The sequence below is a fragment of the Phacochoerus africanus genome, chromosome 2 (genome assembly GCF_016906955.1).
Source record: "Phacochoerus africanus isolate WHEZ1 chromosome 2, ROS_Pafr_v1, whole genome shotgun sequence".
NCBI classification, from domain to species: Eukaryota; Metazoa; Chordata; class Mammalia; order Artiodactyla; family Suidae; genus Phacochoerus; species Phacochoerus africanus.
Window position 1 is genome coordinate 94,980,268 of NC_062545.1, and position 14,238 is coordinate 94,994,505.

Genomic DNA, 14,238 nt, shown 5'->3' on the forward strand with positions numbered 1-14,238 from the left:
AATTAATAGCAAAGTGTGTTAGGCATAAACATTAATTAAAATATAAGGACATAGAAGTGAAGAATTTTTACAATATGTTAAATGAGAAAAACACAAAAAATATTGTAACAACCTCACTCATTTATACAGACATTTTAATATAATTTTAAAATCAAGAAAGGAATATGTGAAAATGGTAGAGACTTTTTATTTTCAATATATATTTTGATATATACATATATATACAAGAAAATCTAACATTACAAATCAACTTTAATACCCAGAACACCATACTATGTATCACCTGCATATTTGTTCAAAAAAAGATGATGTTTTAAGAAAATTTTATTATCTAGCCAGTGTAACTAATTTGCCTAGATGGAACCAGCATGCTAACATGACATAGAATCTTATATTAAAAGTATCTGCTGTAAACCATCCACAAATAGCCAAACCAGGGGCCCAGCCTTCCCTATCCTATGTGTTCACTCTAATATCACTTTTCATTGCATATACTCCTAGAGGAACTATTTCATTCTGGTTATATTTCTCATAGAAGTTTTCCATGGTCTTTTCTTTCTTTCTTTCTTTCTTTCTTTCTTTCTTTCTTTCTTTCTTCTTTTTTCTTTCTTTCTTTATTTCTTTTTTTTCTTTCTTTCTTCCTTCCTTCCTTCCTCCTTCCTCCTCCTTCCTTCCTTCCTTCCTTCCTTCCTTCCCTTCCTTCCTTCTTTCCTTCTTCCTTCCTTTTTCTTTCTTTGTTCTTATTGCTGTATTCGTTATTTCGTTCTTTCTTTCTTTCTTTCTTTCTTTCTTTCTTTCTTTTTCTTTCTTTGCATTTTAGGGCCACACCTGTGGCATATGGAATTTCCCAGGCTAGGGGTTGAATTGGAGCTGCATCTGCCGGGCTATGCCATAGCAACATGGGATCCAAGCCGTGTTTGCAACCTACACCTACACCACAGCCCAGAGCTCACAGCAACACCTGGATCCTTAAGCCTCTGAGCAAGGCCAGAGATCAAGCCCACATCCTCATGAATACTAGTCAGGTTCATTACCCCTGAGCCATGATGGGAGCTCCTGATCATATTTTACTATTAAGTAAATTAAAACCTCATTCTCATTACCCTCACTGTTAATTTCCTTGAATTTTTGATCCACGATTGTTATTTACTTCAGCAATAAAAGATTTATTCTTTGTCAAAAAAAAAAAAAAAAAGGAGCTCCTATCGTAGCTCAGTGGTTAACAAATAAGACTTGGAACAAAGAGGTTGCGGGTGAGGTCCCCAGCTTTGATCAGTGGATTAGGGATATTGTGTTGTCTTGAGCTGTGCTGTAGGTCACAGATGAGGATCTGGCATTACTGTGGCGCTGGTGTAGGCCGGTATCTACAGTTCCGATTAGACCCCTGCCTGGGAAACTCCATGTGCCGAGGGAGCGGCCCTAGAAAAGGCAAAAAGACAAAAAAAAATATTCTTTGTCTATCTAGCTAAGCATATTCTTCTCCTTTACAGGTTGAAAAATGTGTTCTCTTCAGGTTTCAGACCTTTTCTTTCCTCTCAATATTCTCTGTAAATGTCTCAAACTTTCTACTCTACTATTTCTGGAATTTGGAAAAAATAAGCTTTGTATGTTTCCGCTGTGTTCCTCCTGATGGATGCCTGAGACTTCTTTCCATCTGTTATCTCAGCAATTTAGCTCATTTTAAGAGTGAGATGAACCACAACCACTAGCACTAAGTCAGTCCAGAACTTCAGCCATTTAAATATTCTGGAACAATTAGAAGCAGAAATCAAATGCTATTTATGACAAGTACACGTAGAAAAAAAATAAATGAACAAATTTAAAATAAAAAAATCTGTGACTTGAGCAAGAGACTCTTTCCTACTTTTCATGTCCTTCCCCAGGCAATTCCTTGTGGGAATATTAAGTGCTACATTTACATATCAATAACTCCCTAAATGATAAACAGAACTGAATTACATTGCTTCTATATTGGTATTATTTGTGTCACCTCAAAAAACTTCCACTTTTTTATCTAAAACACCAGGATGAAGGACAGATTTAGAGGGTGAATGATAAGTGCAAAAATATTAAGAACAAACACATAAAATGCTATTGAATAGCTATGACAGGAATTTTCACTTAGTGTATTTCAGTTATTTGGACTTAAAGATGAAAAACTGAACTTAGGTCTAATTTCATTAGAATTGAATAGGTCCTCCTATCTCACCAAAATTAAAAAAAAAAAAAAAGTTTGCACTCAGACAGCTGCTATTTACTGAGCACTCATTTGTGTCAAGTTATGTCTGGTTAACTCGAGGTGTATTCTTTCATTTTTTTTTCCAAATCCTTTGACCTTGCTAACATAGGACCCCATCAAAAATGAACATTTTTAGGGTGAAAATTTGTATATAACTGTCCTAGGTATACACAGGGTAAGTGATAGAGCATAGCTTGCCTTACACTTGGTAGCCTGCATCACAATATCCATGTTTTAAGGACTACATCCCAATTTAAAATCCTCTGAAAATGCAAAAATGTGAATTATTAATCTCACCACATGTCTGTTCCTTGAAAATTCTGGTAATGGCAATCTTCTATTCTCTACAGAGAAAAGTCCATTCAATAGCTGGCCAAAATATGAAGTAGAGTTCCCAGGCTTACTTCTGCATTTAAGAGAGAGAGAAAAAACACTCTGGCAGATGAGAAAGAGAATTTCCCCCACTGTTTCTCAAGCACTATCTTCAACATGACCTCAAGGAAAAAGTAAAGGATCAAAAGTTTCCAGCTTGACCTCAAACTGGAATTTAAAGAGGTTTCCCTGAGAGGTCATGAACCTGCAGAATTGCTTCTCAGTTCTCCTCAGGGTTTGGAAATTTCCCATCAATACAATTTTCCAAAACACAGTTTGACTTCCTCAACTATTTGTAAAAATTAGAGTTTTTTTTTTTTTTTTTTTAACATCTTCTGGGCTTCTGTTGGAACATGCTTTTGTTTCCTTTCATATTCAGAAATAGAAAAGGGTGTATACTGGGATGAAACACAGTGCCTTTTGCAGAATTAGGGTGAAATACCTGTGTATTTATTAAATGAAAAAAAAATAGCTCTGGGATAGGGCACATCATCAATCTATAAAGAGGTGTAGTGTTTGCGGACTAGAGGAGCAGTCCATGCTTATTAAAGAATAAAAATTTTATGTATAAATATGCAAGCATGTATGCATTCATACCAAAGGTGTTTTTTTTTTCCCTCTTGGAACCTGAGCTTGATATGCCATATCTTTAAAATTAAAAGCACAATTTCTAGAGATTAAAGGATTTTTTTCATTTTTTGGAAAAGAAGGGATGACAGATCTGTTTACTCTAAAGGAATGAAGCATTGTGATTGAAGATTAGGGAAAATCTGGATTTAGCTCATGAGTTCCCTTCAGAGAGAGTCCATACCAAGGTGTTTGTCCCTCTTATTTTCATGTGTATTCACACCCTATGGAAAGAAGCAGATTGATGTCAGTCTCTAATCATTGTCAGAGTCTCTCTAGTGACAGACAAAGTAAGACTTTGGAGAAAATAAACATGCTTTGGATTTAGAAACCCAACTCTAGGTTGTAACAGAAAGAATTTTTATCCTGGAGTTCTGGCAGTGGCAGAGCAGGTTAAGGATCCTGCTGGTTTCTGCAGTGGCTTGGGGCTCTGCTGAGTTCCAGTGGGTTCGTTCCCCTGCCCTGGAACTTCAATATGCCTTGAGTGAGGCCAAAAAAAAAGAGAAAAAAAGAATATTTATCCCTAGTTAAAAAAATATAGGTCTATAGGCTTGCTCTTTTCTCATAAATGGTATAGATATAGACACTATATCTAGATATTGACAGGGACCTTAGATTCTGAAGTACATTAACTCCAGAATGAGTGATTCTCATTCTGTTTCTCCAAGCATGGAAAACTGGTAGTAGAGAGTTTTGCAGTATTGTCTTCCACATAAAATAGTCAACTACTAATGTGAGATTGTACTTGCTTCCACACAAAGACACTTGGAAGCATGAAAACTGGAAAATTCTAACTCCTCTATTACTTATATTTATTTGCTCTCTCCTTCTTTTTACCCGATCTATGAATTTGAAAATATCAAAAACAGCTAAGTCACTTTTAGACTCAGAGTTATTCAGCAATATTTATTAAGCACATACAAGGTGACTGGCAGTGTTCTACCCTCAGCATGAACAAATAAACATAATACCTGACCTTACAGGGAGTACAAACTTGTGGTGAACACAGAGAAAATAAAAGTCAAGACATAATTTTTATATATTTTATTTTATATTTTATTTTTAGGGCTGCACCAGCAGCATATGGAGGTTCCCAGGCTAGGGATCGAATCAGAGCTGTAGCCATGGGCCTACACTACAGCCACAGTAACCTGGGATCTGAGCCACGTCTGCACCCTACACCACACCTTGCAGCAATGCTGGATCCTTCACCCACTTAGTAAGGCTAGGGATCAAACCTGCAATCTCATGGTTCCTAGTCAGATTCATTTCTACTGTGCCATGATGGGAACTCCAAGACATAATTTGTAAAGTCTAGCTTGTGATCATTGACATTAAGGGTATAACTAGATGGATTAGAGAATAACTCAAGAAAAGTAAAAAAAATTCAACAGAGAAAACTTGTCTAAGGAGGTGGGAGTTCATCTGAGAGTTGATAAAATGGGCTGGATCCAGCCAAGCTGAAATTCTGGAAAAGGGAATTCCAGCAGTGAGCAGAATAGTATAAATAAAAACCTTGAACTGAGAAAGGCTTGAATTATTCAAAATACAGGGTAAAAAGTGAGAGTGAGCAAAAGAGACAGAGAGAGAGATCAGCTATAGTCCTGTGAAAAGAAGGAAGGGGGATGAAATGTGCTAGAGACATAGACAGTGATGGCTTTGTAATCTCTAACCCTGATTTGCATGATTAAAAGATGCCCTTGGCTGCTGTGTCCTCAAAGGTTTGGAGTAATTGGGGAGGGTAAGAACTCATGGTCCTTGTAAGAAAAAATTGTTCTAAGCATGCAAGTTAATAGAACAGAAGGTCTTTTCCATCATCCACAGTTTCGTCAGGGCATTTTTCACCTCTGTGTTCCTCAGGGTGTAGATCAAAGGATTTAACATGGGTGTGATGATGCAATCAGACACAGCCATTGCCTTGTCTATGGGGTTAATGGCCACAGGTCTCACGTACAAGAACGTGCATGGAACAAAGAACATGACAACCACTGTGAGGTGGGAGCCACAGGTGGAGAGGGCTTTACCCCACCCTTCAGAGCTGCAAGACCTCAGGGAGCAGAGGATGACCACATAGGAGGAGATGAGGAAAGGAAGATGACCACAGACATCACCCCACTGTGGAGGAGGACTAAGAGGCCCAGGAGGTGGGTGTCCATGCAGGCCAGGTTCAACAGTGGAAACAGATCACCTGTAAAGTGCTCTCTGATAGTGTGACCACAGAAAGGTATCTGATACATGAAGAGAAGATGTATTACTATATGGGTGCCAACCTCCCCACACACACCCTGCAGGCCCCTGCCAGCACCAGGCAGCACACCCAAGGCTTCATGATGGTCATGTAGTGCAGGGGCTTACAGATGGCCACATAGCAGTCATAGGCCATCACAATGAGAAAGATGATCTCCAGGCCACCAAAGAAGTGCTCCCTGAAGAGCTGGGCCATGCAGCCTTCCAGGGAGATGACAGTGCTCTCCGAGAGGGAGTCCACAGTCATCTTGGGGGCAATGACAGATGAGAAAGTGACATCCAAAAGGGACAAGGAAGGGAGTATCCCTTGTGGCTCAGAGGATTAAGAACCCAACTAGTATCTATAAGGATGCAGGTTCAATCCCTGGCCTCTCCCAGTTGGTTAAGGGAGGTAAATATGGTGGACATAAGCAACATATATGGACTTTGAGCTCAGAAAACCTGGATTTCATTATAGACCATCCAGGGATGTAATTAACTAGAAGTTGTTTATTTTTTATAAATCACAGTTGTTTTTCTAAGAGTTTTTGTATTAAACATAAGTTTAAATTTTAATATTCAGCTTTATATATATTAAAGTGTCATTAAAATGTGAACTTAAATTCTAGTTTAAATGCTTATTAAGTAGTACAGTATCCTGCCATATTTTGTGTGTCTCATGAGAGTTGGTCACATACACCCCTATAATCTGAGATATGAGGTCATTTGTACAGGTACCTAGCCAGACTACCATTCAATTGAAAATAATATGAGCTATACTCTTAAGGAAACCTACACAAATTCTTGATTTTTCACATTACACTTAATTACTGCTTCTGAGTACATATAGTATATCAGACAAGTTCTCTGTGCCTCAGTTTCATTCTCCATAAATTGGGAAAGTAATGTTATCTACCTGAAAGAGTTGTTGGAAAGATTGAATGATTTTATCATTAAAGGGCTTGTATTAGCTCCTTATGTCTTCGCCCAGCATAAGGAGAAAGCTACTGACCACAAACTATTTTAAAACAGATCCCCTGCCTTTGGATCATGTGTTTATATACACATCTATTAAATGCTTAATTGGCTAACTGGATACCAGCTTAATGGGTCCCCAACACTTGGCAGTATGTAAGTTTTTGAATTGACTTTAAATGAAAAATGTTCCAGACTTGTTTTCTAATATACAGTTTTAACCAAAAGTAGAAGAGTTAAAATAAATGTACTTTATTTTTTAAAATTATAACAGTAAAAAGTGGCCCATGGAAAATTGTTTGTATAAATAGAGTGATAGAAAGTTTAAAGTCAAAGAAAGTATTGTGTAATTTGCATGGAGTTTGGTTGAGGATGATGACAAAGTTTCAGCTATAGGCAGTTGTAACAGTTATACAAAACTGTGAATGTATGGTCACTGAATTTTACATTTAGAAAAGGTCAAAGTTAAAATATTGTGTTGTATTTTTTTATCACAACAAAAATATCTGAAGCCAAAAATAATAATAATAAAGTCAAACAACTTCTCCCAACGATGACCACTCATTTTCATTTGCCCCTCTATTAACAGTTTAGTAAATGCTCCTTAGGTATGGATTTGTATGTAGGTACAGGCACAGTCATTTATGGATATGTAGAGCCATTTTACCCTATATAAAATACACAGTGTATAATATAATAATACACTTGAAATGCTAATTACAGTTTTTATGAGAACTATTTGTCAATATTTATGAATTTGCCTTTATTTTAATTGCTACATATCTTTCCATTTTATGGTTACAACATAATTAATATAACCAATCTGTTTTTGCTTTAAATTTATTTCATTTCTGATATTATGCCTTACACACAGGATCACAAAGAATATCACTTACAGACTTACTTATTTCTATGGGAGAAATCTATGTCATCACCAAGACAAAAAATATACATATGTTTAAATTAGCATTGATCTCAAAATCCTGAAACATATTTTATCCCCATAAATAGCATATTAAAGAATATGCTATTTTCTCCATAGACTTGCCAACACTAAATACTATCAACTTTGAATATATTTTTTAAAAAATCAGTTGAAAAATTATCTCATTTTAATTTACATTCACTCAATCATTCATTCACAGAATTTCATTGATAACATAAACAATGAAGGTTAGCCTCCAAAGTTAAATTAAAGCAATGGAATTGCTATAAAGAGATAAGTGATCTATATACATATCCAAATCAAACTAACAATAATAAATAAATTATTTAGTGTAGGCTATATACCAGATATTTTGCAATACTTTATACACATTTTCTCATTTACTCCTCATGATTAACTATGATAAAACACATTTTATGGTTGAAGTAAAGCAAAATAATTGATCTGCAAGAAAATACAGTTAGCAAGTGATAAAGCCTGGATATGAATCCAAGGAGCCAACTTTATGGTTTGATATGTGTTTCTTGTATGTGAATTTCTTATGGAGCTAAATGATTTACTCAGTAAATTCCTGGATAACTTGAAGGTGAGAGCAATGTATTTAGGGAGAGTCTCTATATTGCCATTTTTAGGAGCATCAGTGTCCTGGTTCCTCAAAAGATCCATTACTTGAGCACAGGCATCATCAACAGACTATGTCTCTAATGAAGGGCTTCGAAAGGTGATTGCCTGGGGGAGAGGGAGGGGAGTGGGAGGGATTGGGAGCTTGGTGTCAAGGATGCAAACTATTGCTCAGGGAATGGATTTACAATGAGATCCTGCTGTGTAGCACTGAAAACTATGTCTAGATACTTACAACCCAGCACAAGTGGGAGAAAAATTATGTATACATGTATGTGTAACTGGTTCCTCATGCTGTAAGTGGGAAAAAAAAAAGTTTGTTGGGGAAATAACATTAAAAATTAAAATAAAAAATAAAAATAAAAAATACATAAGATAAAAGAAAAAGGGTTATTGCTGTCCATAAGTCTTCCTAACTCACTGCACCTTCTTTAAAAGATGAGTGGAAATGGAATTATCTAAGGTACCACATTTTTAGGATGGAAATTACTATACCATTGTAGGTACAAAAATAATGCTTTCTCGGGATGCTTCCAGAGGGAGGGGCTTAATTCCTGAATAAACTTTCATATCACCCTCAGCAAAAACACCAACACTACCCTTGTAGGCAGAGCTGCTCACAAGTAATTGTATCTTTACATATATATGATATATATTTAATCCAACTTTTTAGTTTCATTAAATATTTAGAATTTTTAACTTATCAAAATAAAAATATCACATACAGTCTTTCTTAAAGGTGTTTAGTAGAAAAACACAATAGTTGGTACAAGAGTAATGCAGAAATATATATATGCATATATATATTATACGGTAAAACTATTATGTCTATTATTTATATAATACATACACACAGAGAAAATTGTTTGAAGGAAAGGAAACAAAATCTTTAAACTATTCGTTTAAACAAAATCGATATTCTATATATACCAGCTACTCCTATTACTACTTTTTCTAAAACACATCTTTGAAACACTCTCTTTTATTTGCCATCTCATGATCTCAATAGAGTTAAAGGTAGACACTTAAGTTTTGATAATGCTAAAAGAGATAAAAGTAAATTAAACTAAAAAATTTGGAAGGTTAAGGCTCTCCATCTTGAGGATAAAATTTGTTTATACATACAAAATAGGTGAATTATTGACAATTTTAAAATATAATATGCGTGCATATATTATTCAATTATTTCAATGATTTCAAAATGGTAGTTTATGTTAATAAGACCATATTTAATAATCAAATCACCTCCAAAACTCAATCTCATGTTATCTCTGTGACCTCTAAAAACTTGATATTCTCTGTAAGCAGAAGGCAAAGACCGCAGGGTAACCAGAGGTCTGGCTCCATCCAGGATGTACTTAATAGAAACTTTTTGTCTACACTGACAGTAGCAGATTTTCAACTTAGCAAATGTGTGTTCTAAGCAAATGTTCAAAGTGTCCAAACATTTATATACAATACAACCCATGTGGATGGCAGAGGAATTCAAATTTCATCTAAAAAAGAAAGGTTTCCAAAAAGTCAGCTTTTATAAACTGTTTATACAAATAATTCATGGAACTATGTCCTTTAGCTGTATTCAAGTTTAATTTGTAAACAGTTTAAAATTCACATCTTTGAATAAATAGCATTAATCAATTGTTCTTTGGACAACAGACATGAGGTGATATAGGGAAGAATACCATTTTCAAATGACACAGGATTTCAAAATGTATAGACTTGCATCATTTCAACTGCATTCCTTTGAGGCTGTGTCTCTATAGACTGAAGCATGAATCACCATCAGTGAATTCCCATCTAACCCTGCAATGATCTACTTCTCCCAGGAGCAGAGCTTTACTGGAGCCAGGACAAGCTGATTCCACAAACACAAAACACGATCATGGTATTAAGCACTCAATTATTTGCTCCACAACTAATTTCTCTTCCTCAGTCGAAGGATGGCCCCACAGTGATTCATCTGCCTGATAATACAGATGATGAAAAGTCAATAGGACTTGTTCTTGGCCACCCACCTAGTACCAGGACTGATTTTTCCATCACCTAATCTGATGCTCTCTACATCATTTGACTAGTACTAAAATTGTGTCACATCTAACAGTGGGATATTTGCTATTATAAAAGATTTAAAAATTCTCCTTAGCCAAGAAAAAAAAAGATCTAAATTCTTTCTCACTGCATAACAATTAGTAGTCTCCAATGATATGTTTTCAATTTTGAAATATTTGAGATTATAGCCTTCATTCTCTAATTTTAATAGTAAAAAACAAAACAAAAAACAAAACAAAAAAAACCGCTGTCATTCATTTACAATACACTTCATAAAGTACAATTGGTTCATAAGCCTATCTGATGATATGCTCTGGGAACTCTCATGAGAAGAAGAGTCTGAATTTTACTGAATATGATCCTCACAGGTGATGGGCCAACCTCTTGGCTTGGATCTCCTCTACTAACATTCTAATCACTCCATTTAGACATGAGTAAGGGCAGTATTCCCCAACTGTTTCTTCACTATCGCCACTCAAAAGTGCTTTTTGTTTTGTTTTGGTTTTTTAGTGCCACACCCATGGCATATGGTGTTCCCAGGCTAGGGGTCAAATTGAGCTACAGTTGCCAGCCTTGCAGCTACCACTGCCACAGCAACATGGGATCTGAGCTGAGTCAGCTCTCATCAATGCCAGATCCCTAACCAACCGGATGAGGCCCTGACCCACTGAGCCAGGCCAGGGATTGATCCCACATACTCATGGATACTAGTCTGGGTTCATTATTGCTGAGCCATGACAGGAACACCTTCAAAAGTGCTTTTTTAGATACTTTGTTCCCTTAATGACTTCCACGTGTGAAATAGTAATACCATAAATTTATTGCCTATATATGTGATTATCTATCTACCTACATGTCTGTCTCCATGAATTTATGTATAAACAATAATAAGCATTCACCCCTCCCAAGAAACCGTGTTTACCTACTTCTTAGATGTATTGTTACCATCAAATGCATGTATTTAAAAGACCTCCTAGGCCAAACACTCTCTGACATAAATGACAGCAACATCTTCTCAGATCCACCTCTCAGAGTATTGACAACAAGAACAAAAATGAACAAATGGGACCTAATCAAACGTCAAAGATTCTGCACAGCAAAGGAAACCCTAAACCACACAAAAGACAACCCACAGAAATGGGAGAAAATCTTTGCAAGTCATCGCCTGACAAGGGATTAACCTCCAAAATTTATAAACAACTTCTGCAGCTCCATACCAAAAAAAAAAAACCAAACAACCTCATATAAAAATGGGCAGAAGATCTAAACAGACAGTTCTCCAAAGAAGACATACAGAGGGCTGAGAAACACATGAAAGGATGTTCAACATTACTCATTATTAGAGAGATGCAAATCAAAACCATTCTGAGGTACCACCTGACACCAGCCAGAATGCCATCATCCAAAAGTCTACAAACAAGAAGTGCTGGAGAGGGTGTGGAGAAAAAAGAACACTAGTGCACTCTTGGTGGGAATTGTAAATTGTTCAACCACTGTGGAAAGCAGTATGGAGATTCCTCAGAAAACTAAACATAGAACTACCATTTGATGTAGCAATCCCACTCCTGGGCATCTACCCAGAGAAAACCGGACACTCAGCAAAGACACATGTCCTCCAATGTTCATTGCAGCACTATTTGCAATAGCTGAAAACATGGGAACAACCTAAACTGTCCATCAACAGAGGAGTGGGATCAAGAAGAATGTGGTACATATACACAATGGAATATTACTCAGCCATTAAAAAGAATGAAATACCAGCATTTTTTGCAACTTGGATGGACCTAGAAACTATCATGCTAAGTGAAGTCAGCCATACAATGAGACACCAACATCAAAGTGCTTTCACTGACATGTGGAATCTGAGTAAAGGACAGACGGAACTTCGTTTGCAGAGCAGATGCTGACTCACAGACATCAAAAAATTTATGGTCTCTGGAGGAGACAGTTTGGGGGTGGGGGGATGTTCTTGGGCTGTGGGATGGGAATCCTGTGAAATCAGATTGTTATGATCATTATACAACTACAGATGTGATAAATTCATTTGAGTAATAAAAAAATAAACACCTCCTTATTGGAGTTACCATTGTGGTGCAGCAGAAATGAATCTGACTAGTATCCATGAGGAGGTGGGGCTTGATCCTTGGCCTTGCTCAACTATTTGAATTTAACTTCTTGTGCCCATAACATTTCACTTTTCATGATGCCCATGAAGGAAGGGTACGCCATCTGCATGAATGAGATGACTAATGGTTTTTCCATGACACAAGAGGAATCAAGAGACTGCAAGTTGCCTGGGTAAAGAATATCAACGAATAGCTGAGGAGAAGAAAGCCCTCACCCTCCCCCAAAAAAGGGGGTGGGGGAGGTTGCCTCAGTAACAATCTTCACAATGTGGCCAATGACCAGATCTACTTTTTGGTATTTTCACATCATGATATCAAGGAGTATGTTGAAGTGGATTGAGTAGAGTATATGAGTTAAGAAGACTTGATATCATTGCTTAACTTCATTGAGTCTTATTTTCTTCTATGAAATGAAGTAAAAATCTCTTTAATAATATATGTTGCTACATTAAAAGAGTTAATGTATGTAAAGAAGCTACCAAAATGTATGCCTCTTAGTTGACCTTCAACCATAGTTAGTTTATTCCTCTCACCTAATGACTAATATTTTCACTAAAATTTCATATTAAACTAATGTATCCTTACACAACATTCAAACATTATCTATCTCATTAATTTTAGGAGAAATATGCTTATTCCCCTATATGTTTTTTGTTTGTTTCATAAGAATCAGAAATAATCAGATGGCAATTTGTCCTTAGGAGACATTCTTAATGATGAGTGCAAAGGAACATCTTAATAATCTTTAATTTTTCTCACAAAACAAAAAAAACTTCATGCTTCAATCCATACGCTTTTTAAGTTTGCTATTGAAAGTTTATAATTTCTGCCTTGTTACTTTTCTTACCCCTCCACTGAGCCCTTGGTAGCCCCTAATTACTGATTGGTAACAAGTGCCCTCTAAATCCTTCATTTGGTCTTAAGTAGAAATGTCATTTACTCAATATTTTTCTTATTGTTATCCCTGAATTACTCTAATCTCCTATCTAACAGTCATAAAACAAAATGAACCATATATCATTCAGTCTAGATTCTGTTGAAATGTTTCATTTTCATGAACAGTTGCAAACTTAATCATTTTAATAGATGAAGTATGGATTATGTCATCTTCCATGACTTGACTTTGTGTGAACAAGTTCTGTTTCTTATGAAGTGGAGACACCCATGCATAACTTAGTAAACAGAGTCACCCCAGTACCATGCTTGAAAATTACTGTATGTTCTACTGTTTATAGAAGAAATAGCCCCAGATGTACAGTGAGTTTGAGAACAGGATATTTGTGAGAAGTAATGAGTTGGAGTATTGCTGTCAGAGAAGATTTGATTTATAAAAAATAAGATGTAAATAATGTAGAATTATTTGATATTTTCCACATGTATACAGGAGCATCACAAGGATCCCCTAGTTTCCAAAAGTTCACATCATCCACTTTGCCTTTAAGACCAATGATAGTACTTGTTTTCTCTAATAGAAAGAAATTCAAGGGGATTTCTGCATATATATATGTATTATACATAAATATATAAATATAAGTAAATATATATATATAGCCATGCTAATGTTAGTCTTTTGTAAAAGGTGGCTTAATTAAGACATTCAAAGAGAGGAAAAAAATTGTAGTGCAAAAATGTAATGCTTCATGTGAAACAAAGATACAACAAATTTAAAACCGTCTTCTAGAAGGGTAAAGTGAATCTTTAAGATAGCAGTTAATTTTCTTATCTCTAGACCTAAACATAAAGCAGGAAACTACGTTTCCTTTGAAAAAAAGACTGTGTTTTATTGACCTGAGTTTGAAGTTTGTAGCTGAATTTTGAAAGGAAGTTTCATTTTAGTTTTTCTCACACATATTATGGAGTAAGCACATATGATGTAAGGCAAGTTAATTAGTAAACCTCTCTTGGTTTCAGTTTGTTTTTCTGAAGAAAATAAAAAGATAACAAAAATGAAAATAGCAGTTTAGTATTTGAGTAAATCAATTGAAGGAACAATGCTTGATAGATGGTAAGGGGGTTGTTTTATGTAAATGTATGTATCAGACCAAGGACAACTGAGT

General features: G+C 35.7%; 1 pseudogene; it reads right to left on the reverse strand.

Annotated features, from left to right (window-relative positions):
- Positions 1–5,014: 5,014 nt before the first annotated feature.
- On the reverse strand, positions 5,015–8,051 carry LOC125120733 (olfactory receptor 4C6-like; annotated as a pseudogene).
- Positions 8,052–14,238: the final 6,187 nt, after the last annotated feature.